Source organism: Lepidochelys kempii, chromosome 7 (genome assembly GCF_965140265.1).
Source record: "Lepidochelys kempii isolate rLepKem1 chromosome 7, rLepKem1.hap2, whole genome shotgun sequence".
Lineage (NCBI taxonomy): Eukaryota > Metazoa > Chordata > Testudines > Cheloniidae > Lepidochelys > Lepidochelys kempii.
In genome coordinates, this window is record NC_133262.1 from 26,644,509 (window position 1) to 26,657,407 (window position 12,899).

Below are 12,899 nucleotides of genomic sequence, written 5' to 3' on the forward strand. Positions count from 1 at the left end.
TCATCCCCATCTTTATTTTTCCACACTCCTGTGATCATCTCTCTAGTTTTTATGTATGGAATATTACCCATTTGTTCCTTCTCTATTTCCTTGTCAGTAAAAGTGGAAAGCAAAACAAAAACCTGCCATGTAATTCCTTTCTTCATAGCTTCACTGTGTCCAAACAGTAAAAACTACAATTTTTCCATCACATGGCAGCTTGTCTTATGTTTATTCTGAAATGGGAACAAATCACCCCCAACCTCAGAAATCTTCACAGGGCTTTTTTGATACAGACTCCAATATAAAATCTCCCTCCGACTCTTCCAGGACCTCCCAAGACATTCCCTTTGTCTCTTTGACCTTTATTTTTTAATCATGTTTTCTAGGTTCCTAAAATATTTATTTTCTCTCCATAGTGGACAGTAAAGCTCTCTCCCACACTACCACCATGGGCTGGAACAGGCTGACTGCACCTAGTTAATAACCTGATGACTTTTCAAATCTCTTTTCAAGAACCTGTTACATGAAGTCAACTAATGCACACTGGAGAGGTTAAAGACCGTAACTCTGAATGCCCTTTTGCTTGTGCTATTGGCCTACAGGGAATAAGAGAGTCTGCATGAGGATACAAGTAGCAAAATGATAGTTTTAAAGTACAGATTGCAAGAGTGAGGATTGAGACAAGTGCCCTCCCTAGGGACTAGAATACTTAGAGGATTGGCAAAACTCACAAAGTTTTAGGTTTTAAGAACAGTATAAACTACTCTTTTAAGTTTACAAGGTACTGTAGTCTGTAAACCCTTCTCTTATCATTTTAAACCATTATATTTTCAAGAATAGTTAAGTTTTTAAAACAGTCTTATACCCAAAGGAGAGCCTGTTTTATGCATTTTCATCCTCTTTGGGTTTATCACTCTGCTTGTTCTTTAATCCCCTTTTCCCCTGTGTTTCTTCCAGTGTCTCACTGTTCTATTTCTTATAGTCTCCCATGAGTGACATGCAAACCCAGGGGCTTTTGTGCTGAATTTGCAAACTTGCATTATTTGAGTGGGTTTTAATTTGGCAGATTAGTCCATGGCACACCTCAGATTTCCAGTATTCCAAGGTTCCCAGATTCATTCCTGAGTGGGAGCAGGGTTTAGTTACTGGGGGAGGCTGTTGAAGAGGAACAACAGTGAGAAGGAATGGCGGTTAGGGATATAGAGGCAGGAAGGCAATGGAGAGGGTGTTAAATTAGCTGACTCCAGGAAAGGTATGACAGTAAGTGGCTAGTACTGTGGGTGGCGGTGCAGAATTGGAAAGGACCAGAGTTGCCTAAAAACAGGGTGACCAGATGACCCGATTTTATAGGGACAGTCCTGATATTTGGGGCTTTGTTTTATATAGGTGCCTATTACCCCCCACCCTCTATCCCGATTTTTCATACTTGATGTCTGGGCACCCTACCTGAAAATCACTCCTGTTTTCCCTGAGTAGTTGTGGTTAATATTTTAAATAGCCAGAAGGAAGGAGAAACAGGCAAGGTTTTTATGCAGCCAGTACAGTAGGTGGGGGACTAGTGCTGCCTGCTAACTATTGAGCTTTGACTAGATATTTGAAAAATGATTCAGCCAAGACCAAATATCAAAATTTTGCTGAGAATTTGGCAAAATATCTATTCTAAGACAAATTAAAGTGCCTCTTTAGTGCAGGCTATCTGCATGCTCAGTGTTTCATAATCCTTTAGTATGAATAACACTATACAAAAATAACTTGTATCATACACTAATTATGTATTGGTATATATTGTTAAAAAGTTGTCCTCATAAAAAGAAGATGGACTTACAGATCTAAATCATGAAAATGTGGATCTGGATTATATCAAGGGATACTGAGGTTTAGAAGTAGTACTTAATTTTCTTTGGAAATGTTTTAATTTAATCTAAAGTTAAGTGATTTTGGAGTTTGGCTTAGTTTTACTTTGTAAATGAAAATAAAAATGTTTTATATTGAAAACTGTAATAACTTTTTTTAAAGTTTCCATTGCATAATTTTAGTTTTAAAATCTGAAAATAATAAAAATACAAGAATTTTATCAAAAAAATAATTCCACAGGAAGAAAGCTGTACTCCTCCAGGACTGATCTCAGTCAAACTGTGCTTTGGTTTTTAATATAATCTAAAATATGCTTTCTTATAGTTTTATTAACTCAGGAAATAGGAATGGTCAAAATGATGAAATAGGATGATATTTGGACTGAACTGTAGCCATTGAGAGAATGTGAGGGCATTCATTTTTGATACCATAGTCAGAAGAACAAGTGGTTCCAAAGACGGCAATGGGGGAGTGGGAAATTGAAAGAAAAGCTAAGCTTCTGTTTTTAGGGACTTTTTTTTTTTGTGGTAAACTGACAGAATTACACCCTTGTCTGCTGAAACCCTCTTAGTGTAATTCCCGTAGGCCTCAGTGACACCTAGGGCAGCACTGATCAACTGCAGGCTCCAATATTGCTAACCTCAGCCAACAAATTGGTTATTATTCAAAGAGATGTGTCTGTATTTTAGGCGTTCAAAATAGGATGGGTCAGTCTTTCACTTCTTCCAACAAAAATCCTGCATATTTGAGATGTAGGACATGACACTTTAACAATAGGAATTAAAAGATGATGGCCTCGCTAGCAGTATGGTTTTGGACTTAGTGAAAACTTGAATTTTTGAAGTTGGAGAACCAAAAAGCTAACGGGTTCATGTCATATAAACTAAATTGATTGCTTATGAATTAGTATTGTGTAAACAGAAGTAAAAAAAAAACCATTAGAAATATGTATTGTACTATATATTGTAAAATTTTACATGAGACATTTCTTTCAAATAAATGCAGCTTATAACATGATGTTACATAATGTCTAAAATGGTGTGCATGGTAGGGAAAGATTTGAATAATATTCTTGACAAGTCAGATGAGATCTGTCAATCATCTGCTTTTATCTACCTTAATACTTGCATTTCCTTTCCTTAGCATATTAGAAAATAACATGGAAACAGTGTAAGTACAGAAAGTAGCATACCTAGAATATTTCTGTATATTTCTCAAGATGAATTCATTTAAACTGCTTAACAGATCATCAGCCTTAAAAAAAGGGGGGGGGCAAATACTTGGTTCTAGTATGGTTTGTAATCCAAAATAGTGGTGTGAGGTGTGAACTTTAAGTTGCATATGTAGCCATTATGAAAACTACTCCCACACAACTGTGCTAAGGCACATAATTTTTAACAGATAACATCCCTGCTTTTACTCCTGGACCATTCTTGAGCAGCTGCTGCCAAATTAGGGTGAGTTGTGTGATGGCCGTTTGTAGTAGGAACTAGGATGAAATCATCCAAATCCTATTTGTTTATGATTTTTGTTGAATTTAGGTCTCTAAAGTATTAAAAGTCCACAAAAAAACCCAACTGGATCACCTTGACGTTAGTGGTGCTTAATCTTTAAAGGGTATTTACGCTACTTTAATAAAGCCCTGATTTTCCATGTTATCCCGCTTGTAGCGTCCTGATCCAGAGCTGTCTGGGCCCAGCATAAATTAGGAGGGATAGCATGGGCTCAGTCCTAATTTATGTACAGCTGGCATAAGAGATGGCATAGCCATTTCTACCACTGGAGGCGTATGCCAGTGGAAAGTTTCTCTGCAGAGGGAGAATACTCCATTGGTCATCTCTGGCTGCTTTAAGGACGTTAGTTGACCAGTCACTTCTAATTTTTGTTTAGGGACCCCAAACCAGGAATCAGCCCCACTTCTTGCTATGACATCTGAGAAGAGGACCTGTAGGGCTCCCTCCAGACAGCAGCAAGGGGCAACCTCATGTGCTCTGGATGGCTGTCTTGGGGGAGCAGAGGGCATCCAAAGAATCCTGCTTTAATTGTGGAGATGGAAAAGCAAGAAAAAAACAACAACCATACACTGCCAGCATTTCTTTGGGGCCATCCCAAGACTGTGGAACAAACTAATTCAAAAACTAAGAACAACCACAAATCTCATTACTACTGTTTCAAGTGTAGAGTGCACTTCCTCAATCTTGTTCTTAACAATAAAATAAATACACACACAATTTTCTCCCTGTGTAGAAGAGGAGAGAGAGAGAAAAGGAAAGGATTGCATGTAATATTGCTACTCACATCACTTTAATGCACTACTGGATGATGCTCAAGTGCCACTGTGATGGACATGGCATATGATCCTGATTAGAAGAGAAGCCAGCTGACATAGAAATACAAAGGAAAAGGACCTTTTCCTCTTTTAGGGAGAGGGGCAAGAAATCTCCCAATCAGAAAGGCTAGGAAGGAGAAAGGGGACTTAAATGGATCTATTTAAATGCTACCCATAATGAGCCATTACTAACCTTGACACTCACTGTTTTACAAAGTGACAATCAGGTTGGAGCACATTTTTAATATCACCATGTTCTATTCCTATACAGATACACTTTTCCCTTATTAAAAATATGATATTAGTAATGTTCCAGAACCATGCAGAATCACTGTTGAAAGCTGTTGTATTTTGGACCTTTGCTGGTGAATAGTGTAGCAATTTATAAGAGTTAGCATGATGCAAATTTCTTAATTGATATTCAATTTTATTATGCTGCATCTTATATTTACTACTGTTCTTTTAGAAGTATTTCAAGTTAACAAGAAGGTGAAAGACACTCTTCCTTTATTAGAATAAATATTTTTTTCTCCGTGTACACCAAGTTTTGGTTTTGTAAATGCGTAGATAGTAAGGGCAACTATGACTCATTGGCCTAAATTAAAAATCTAAAAAGACTTTGTGATTAGAATCCCCCACCTCAAATATGCACGCATTTATCCTTGTTGCACTTGACCCTGATCAAAACCAGTCCACACAAGCTCCTGAAGATCAGCCTAATACCCATGTCCTTCTAATTTCTAGGACTTATTGTTTTTATCCCTGAACTCCTCGAGTATGCTCCTTTCAATTAACTTCATTTTCTTTCAGTGACTAACTATACAGTGCTCATCTTCCAGTCAAGAGGACAGGTGACTAATCTTTGTGGATTAGTCAAGTGGCGGCAATCATGAAGTTTATCATCTGTTATCCCCTTGTTCTTCAACGCCCCATGGGCAGCTTTAATGTGTAGGAAATACATGTAAGCCCCTAAGAGATAGTTTAGGTAGGTGCTGTGTAATGTGAAAGCTAAAAATATTTCACCCCCACCCCCTCCTTGTGGATCATAGAACCAAAGCTAGTCTTGGTACTTGCAATACCTAACTCACTGTCTGTTTCATAAATAATTTACCTGTGTCATTTTAGGCTTAATTGTGCTTCTCCAGACTAGCAACAGGCCAGGCATTAGATTTTACTCAGTTTCACTCTGTTGCCTTGAACACTTTGGAGAAACACACCTAACCAGGTGCTCACTAGCAACTGGGTAGTTTGAGAGAACATAAATCTCTTCTATATCTATGGGTCCAACTGTAACTCTGGTCCTGCCTTGCCTGACTCTGACTTCTACTGGCCTAAGAAGAAAAGACCTGAAAAAGACGCTTCTAAACCTTGCTCCCTTGTGTTTCTGCCACCAAGCTGTGTATGTAACAAATCTAAGACTGAGGGTCAGGAAACTTTGCTTCTATTCCTGGCCTTACCATAGCCATCCAGTGGGACCTTTGGCAAGTCACTTAGCCCTACATTTTCACACATGTCCACTAATTTGGAGTTATCACCTTGAGGCATGATTTTTCATGGTGCTAAGCGTCCTTCCTTTTACTGGATCCAATTAGGGTTGTTGGTACATCACTAAAATTTAAGTCCTGTGTGTTTCAGTTTAACCAACCAGAAATTGCAGTATTTATAATTAGGGGGTGCCTCTGAAAATTTAGGCCTTAACTTGTGTGTCTCAATTTCCTAACTGTAAAACTGAAGTAATACTATTTCCTACCTCGCGGGAGTGTTGACATTATGTTTATTAAAGTCCTATACAAAAGTAATATTTTACTATTATTTTATTATTACACTTTAATTTACAAGTAATTTGATATAAGGTATTTTTCTCTTACTATTTTATATTTTCCTCAAAGAATTCACATTCACAATATATAGTAAAGATTTGAAACATTTAGCTTAAAATGAAAAAAATCCTTGCTTATCAATATATTCCCATTTGACAGACATTTTTTCTTTTTGTAAAATGTATGCCTGTTGATGCAATGTTTTACAAAGGTGTGTGTGTATAATTTAATCCCTGATCCTTGAATAAAATTATACATGTGCTTAAGTGTTCACAGAGTAAGGACCTTAGCCTGCTTGGGAGTCTTATGACAGTACAAAAATAAAGTGGGACCTGATTTGAGATATGGGGCCAAATTTATACTGTATTACATAGGTATAGACCCAGAATAATCCCATGGTTTCGGTGAAGTTACTCTGAATTTACATCAGTGTAAGTGGTCCACAAACTTAGTTTTTCACATCTACCAAATTGAGAATGCTTCAGAGAAAAGGCACTCAACCATAAGTAGAGGAACGTTACCACATCAATCTACAGTGATCTCACTTGATAATCCATGAGTATCGTTGAATGCTCTGGTAGTAGTTATGTCTTGCTCTCTTTAGGTCAAGGGGTAATGCTTATAGTGTAGGGCCTGGAGGGTGGGAGGAATTGGAGGAAACAAAATTAAGCCATACTCTACGTATGTCTACACTAGAGTTGGAATGCGTAAATTCTATCTTGAGGAGACATACCCGTGCTAGCTCTGAGTGAGGTAGTGTGCTAAAAATTGAACTGTAGCTAGGAAGAGCTAGCTTCCCCAAGTACGATCCTGTCTGAAACTCTACGTATGTGGTGGGGCAGCTAGTCCCTTCTGCTGCTTGCTAGCACAGTGTGGTCCTGGTCCATGACTTAGACTCCTACCTGTTACCGTACTAGAAATCAATAATAATAATAATAATAATTAATTCTCTGAGCCCTGAGTGGAGGACTCAAAAGCCTCCCAGCAGTCACTAAAAATAGCTCCAATTTATGTAAAATTTTGATGATCTAACATTTTGGAGTATTACCATGTTTTATAAAGTATTTTTCAATTACAAATATTTTTAGAAACTGAATAGCCTAATTCTGGTCTTTTATGGCTATCCCAAGAAGTGGGTAGTCTGCGATCTTCTCTTTTAGTCTTCTGTGTGGTCTGTCTGCAAATGGGGAATGAACTATGTGCATGTCTGTGGAGTTTAGAGCAGAGTAGGTGTTGGAAATGCTGTGTGATTCAGTAGCATAAAAGTAGACATGGATTACAATAGCATCCAAAAGATAGAACCCTGTGCACTGTCATAGATCTTCATTTGACATCCCTCTTAACAGAGCAGAAAATACTCTAACATTTGTGAGCGTAAAGAAAAACTTTTTACCTATTCAAAAATATTTAAACTTTCAGTGTGCATAAAAGAAACTTGATTGCTATTCAGTTTTTTCTCTTTAGGATGGATTTTGTCACAGAACACAGCTGAAATAAAACTGCTGAAACAAAAACACAAATTCTTTTCTGCTTTTTTTGGGAAATCAGTCCAGTCTCTTCTCCCCCACCCCCAACACATCTGATTCTCTTCCCCCCTCAAAAAATAAAAAGCTAGGGATCCAATCAGATTGAAAAATGCCTACAGTATTTTCACAGTTCTATTAAGAAATATGGTTTATATTTTTTGCTCTCTTAGCAAGATCTCCCTTCAACACTTTCATATAATAATGTTTTGTTTGGTTTAATGTAAGCCTTTGTTAGAATATACCCTAAAATGAATCTAATTAACAGATGAAGTTAGGAAATCCCTACTGTAATTTGGCAACTAAATGAATGGGGGATATCAATATTTGATGAGCAACTTCCACTTAAGGCTAATGTAACTATTACCTCATTAGAAGTGCAACTTTACACTCTTCACATAAAAACTTCTATTGAATTTAAAATATGTATTTGACAGAGGACCAGCTGAAGTTGAAAATGGCTTTGTGAAATTCATGCTGTCTTTACTGATGCTGAGTAGCTTTAGAAATGTTTATCTTAATTATGTTTTATTGTGATTAAAAAGATTGCAGATCCTCTGCCATTTCAGTAAAGTGAGCTGTTTCTTTTTTCTTTTTAATGTGGGGGCAGGGTACAAAGAATAGTCCAGCTCAAGAGAAGAGGCCCCTTGCAGGCCATATGAATCCACTTACATGTAAATTGCTTGTCTATATGAATTAAGGTGAAGGTTATGAAAGAACTGCTTTTCTGTGTTTACTATAGGATTTTTGACAGTCTCTTTCCTCTTTCAAGTAAATTTGGCTTAAGTCCATAGTCAGTACAGTTTTAAGTAAACTCCTCTTTTGTTACATTAACAAGGTTATAACATCACCGAGGCAGATTTCCAGCTGCATGAATTGAGGGCTAAGCACGCGGGCAGAGGGGATAATTAAAACCTTAGGGTGGGAGAGTTAAACTATCAAGTAAAATTGGATAAAAGGCTAATTGTCCACAGCAATGTAATACGTGTTTCCAAATACCTGTGAAATAATGATAAATAGGAGTGGTCTTTTAATTGACTTTTGAACATGCAGTTTGAAATTAAATTTTAGGGTACAACAAATATCAACAATAAATAAATAAATAGAAAACTAAAAGTCTTAATTTTAGTCCTTCATTTGTCATATTTTAGTTATTCATTTAATAACACAAAGTCATGTTGAAGAATATAGTATTTTCCCAACTTCCTTTACAAAACAGGAAGTATTTTTGTATGAGTTCAAGATGTATGATACAGTATATCAGAACAGGCTGGTCAGCACTTTGTCAAAGTTTGTCATATCTTAGAGGAAAAAAAAGAAAGAAGTGGAGTTACATACCTTTGGTGACCTTCTAAAAATGACATACAGTCAGGCAAGATGATACATTACTGCAAAGTTTTAAAAAAACAAAATGACTTGTAATGGCAGCTTGTACTGAAGTAAATGAATTGTGAAGGCCCATTTGTTATTCATTAGGAGAAGCAGAGCAGATTACTGTTCTGCCTTCATAGGGAGCCTTTAAACTTAAGGTCATTTTACACTAGTACCCTTGTGGCATGGACAACATTTAATACATTTTTAACAGCTTTTACATTTCCACAGTTTGCAGCCGTGGTGGTTGAATCATTTCTGTAATGAAGGTGTTTTAAAGTAGTTTAGAGTTACTTTGGAGGGAAAAAAAGAGGAAACAAAGAATTGAACTGATGAAGTGACTTTCTATACTAAAGAACTAAGCATGCAGAGCCTACTGCTACAAAGTAATGCAAGCTGATTCCCACTGCTAGAGAAGCACATCCCTGGGGAGAAGCAAGTTTCTATACCTTAATAGAACTATAGTTGCTTTTCTCAGTGATTGCTCCCTTGGGAAAGGGAAAATCTGAAGAGGGAGATTTGAGGAACCTTATGATTTTGAGTTGCTAAGGAGTCTGATGGAAAATGTTCAGCATTTTGGGATTGCTTTGGGGAAATACAAACACTGTTCATCATAACCAGTAAATGTTGCTGTGGGCATCCATGGTATACAACCCAAGGTAAACTGAAGTTTGGAATGAAGCATAGAGGTTTGCAAGAGCAGAATAAATATTGCCATTGACTCTCATATGATGGTGCTTTGGCAAGTCAAAAACAAACAGACAAATAGAGTATGTGCTGAGATAAAAGAATCTGCAAACTTTTGTTCAAATATACCAAGACAATCTGAAAACATCCAGTATATTGAAATAAGATCTATAATTTTAAACAAGGAAATAGCATTTGTTAAACCAACTTAATCGTGTGATTATTTTACATGTTACTTTTAGGCTGTTGTGTAGATTTGTTTGTCTTAATTCATATTATACTGATTTGAGTTTTGGTCAGAAATTGCTTTATCAAAAGATAGACCATGCTGATGATTTTTAAGCGGAATTTAGCATTGATTGCCATGGATACTTCTGCTTGAACACTAGTGACACACCCTGGTTCCAACTTTGTTTGCAAATAAAATAAATGAAGAGAATGCTAACTTAAATATACTAATTATGTTATTTCTCCCAGGTTCCCTCCTCAACCCCCCTCCCCTTTTTCCCCCTTGTTCAGCACACAGTAATATTCTTTCTGTACTTCATTGTAGATACCAAAAATAATATAATTGTGGTAGTGATATAGTGGTTTTACTATTTTATTACTGTGTGCTTTGTCCAAATTAACAGGAACTGACAACTCGCATTTGAACAAAAAAATTCTAATTAGTACTTTAACATCAGAGGTATTTTTACATGACATTTTGAATAGCAGCTCATATTTTAAAGTAAATAGATTTTGTCCCTTTAGAACATAGCAAATTTTAAATCACATTTTAAAATGCGACAATATTGACTTCTTTTGTTTTGAATAGAAGCAAATGGGACATAATAAGAGAACTTAGAAATTAAGATACTGTTATTATTGTGACTAACCTTCATTATTCCAATAAAATTAGGTTTCTTGTTGTTTAGTTTGGAAATGTTCCATTATGTTAGTGTTATTAATTAACCCTCCAACAGAAGAATATGATCCTCTTTTATGGTGAGGTTTAAATTACAACATTTTCACATAGTTGTTATTGATTTCTGAGCTAGGATTGTTTTAAATGAAAACTATTAGGATTGGTCTAATTCTTAAAAAGTGGCGTGCATGTGTGAAAAATGTAGGATAGCTGTATCTCCAAATGCTCTCTCCTGATATTTCGTGTGATCAAACCACAAACATGCATGCTTTTGGTCACTTTAGATTTTTTCATATGCAGGGTGGAGGGGAGGATCTTATCAGCTCAGATTAAAGCAGAATCCCTTAGAGAGGCATAGTTCAGCAACTTGTTTTTAAGGTCTCCGTGTTTGGTATTTGGTAACCGCTATCATGAAAGTGTTCTGTTCTGTTCTGTTCTGTTCACATAATAGTAATCCTGAGCCAGTATGGTATAAATGACATGTCTTTACAGACTGAATATCTTTTTAATCCCAGTCATAGAATCATAGGACTGGAAGGGACCCCGAGAGGTCATCTAGTCCAGTCCCCTGCACTCGTGGCAGGACTAATTATCTAGAGCATTCCTGACAGGTGTTTGTCTAACCTGCTCTTAAAAATCTCCAATGATGGAGATTCCACAACCTCCCTAGGCAATTTATTCCAGTGCTTAACCACCCTGACAGTTAGGAATTTTTTCCTAATGTCCAACCTAAATTGCCCTTGCTGCGATTTAAGCCCATTGCTTCTTGTCCTATCCTCAGAGGTTAAGAAAAACAATTTTTCTTCCTCCTCCTTGTAACAACCTTTTACATACTTGAAAACTGTTATCATGTCCCTTCTCAGTCTTCTCTTTTCCAGACTAATCTAACCCAATTTTTTCAATCTTCCGTCATAGGTCCTGTTTTCTAGACCTTTAATCATTTTTGTTGCTCTTCTCTGGACTCTCTCCAATTTGTCCACATCCTTTCTGAAATGTGGTGCCCAGAACTGGACACAATACTTCAGTTGAGGCCTAATCAGAGCAGAGCAGAAGAATTACTTCTTGTATCTTGCTTACAACACTCCTCCTAATACTTCCCAGAATGATGTTTGTTGTTTTGCAACAGCGTTACACAGTTGACTCATATTTAGCTTGTGGTCCACTGTGATCCCCAGATCCCTTTCCATATGCCATTACCTAATATTGGTATTTAATATTTCTTTTAAGTTTCATGTTTGTAGTTTATTTGTCATAAATGTAGAACAAAAGTACACTTCAGTGAGAATTCCAGAATGAGGACCTATTGGTTAGCACTACCTTGTTTGTACTGTGGCTCTCACTGAATTAGGGTAAATTACTCAAAAATATCAGTTTTCATTCCTTTCATTTATTAACTTTGGGCCATATCCTCAGCTGAGCTTGAGGAATGCTTGACACAGGTGAGGAATTGTATGCTTTTGTGTTTCCTGGTGCTACTCAGCACCACACCAGTCCTTCAGTATCGGTTACAAGACCTGCTCTAACCTGCACCGGCTGTCAGTAGTCCCAAGGGGAATTTGTAACAACTGAGGATCATTTAGATGCTGTCTAGCCAGAGTCCATCCCTCTTTGCCTCCACCACATCCCCTGTGCTGGCTGAGTAGTTAGGAGGATGGCAAAGCGCTGCTATGGCAGCTTGATGATCCTCCTATACAAGGTGGCCTGATCTGCCAGATCGAGAACCACTTTGCACTGTTGAATGGAGCAAAAAAGCTGAAGCACAACTTTAGGATCAAAACCATTATTCTGTTGAGATGAAATGATGGGTATATATCAAAAGTTTGGTGTAGTTAAGGGCTCCAAAATATGGATGCTTATTCAGATCTCTTGCGAATACCTGGCAATAAATCATACAGTGCAGGTAATCATTCTTTCCTTAATTGTTTCCACCTATTTGGCAGGGCTACCATCAGCCCACCCCCTCCCACTGGGTTCCAGCTAGCCCATTGCTGGGGCTCCTCTTCTGGTACGAGGTTTAAGGAGGACTTGAAAAGAGGGAGGTGTCTCTCTGCTGTACCTGATGTAAGGAGCCACAACTCCCTGCTTCCTTAGGAGACGTTTTCCACTAAATCAGTGGTTCTCAAACTTTTTTTTCGCGGACCACTTGAAAATTGCTGAGTGTCTCGGTGGACCACTTAATGATCTTTCCAAATGTTGTTTGTACCGTTAGGTAACTATTGTAAAGCACTTTGGATAAAAGCGCTAAATAAAAAAACAATTATAATAAGCTGCTTTTTATTCTACAAATAAAAGCACACAACTCATATTTTAATATCAGTAGTTTTACCTTTCTAATACGATGGATGCGCTGAGCTTGGGGTGGGAAGGAGGGAGGTCTCTCCCTCTCTCCCCCACCGTGGCAGCCCCCGAGTTGGGGCTGGGAAGAG

General features: G+C 37.4%; 1 protein-coding gene across 10 annotated transcripts in view; it reads left to right on the plus strand.

The window, feature by feature from the left end:
- ERC2 (ELKS/RAB6-interacting/CAST family member 2) overlaps positions 1 to 12,899 on the plus strand; it is an 830,030-nt gene that overhangs the window by 505,851 nt on the left and 311,280 nt on the right. The gene's annotated exons all lie outside the window — the stretch shown is intronic.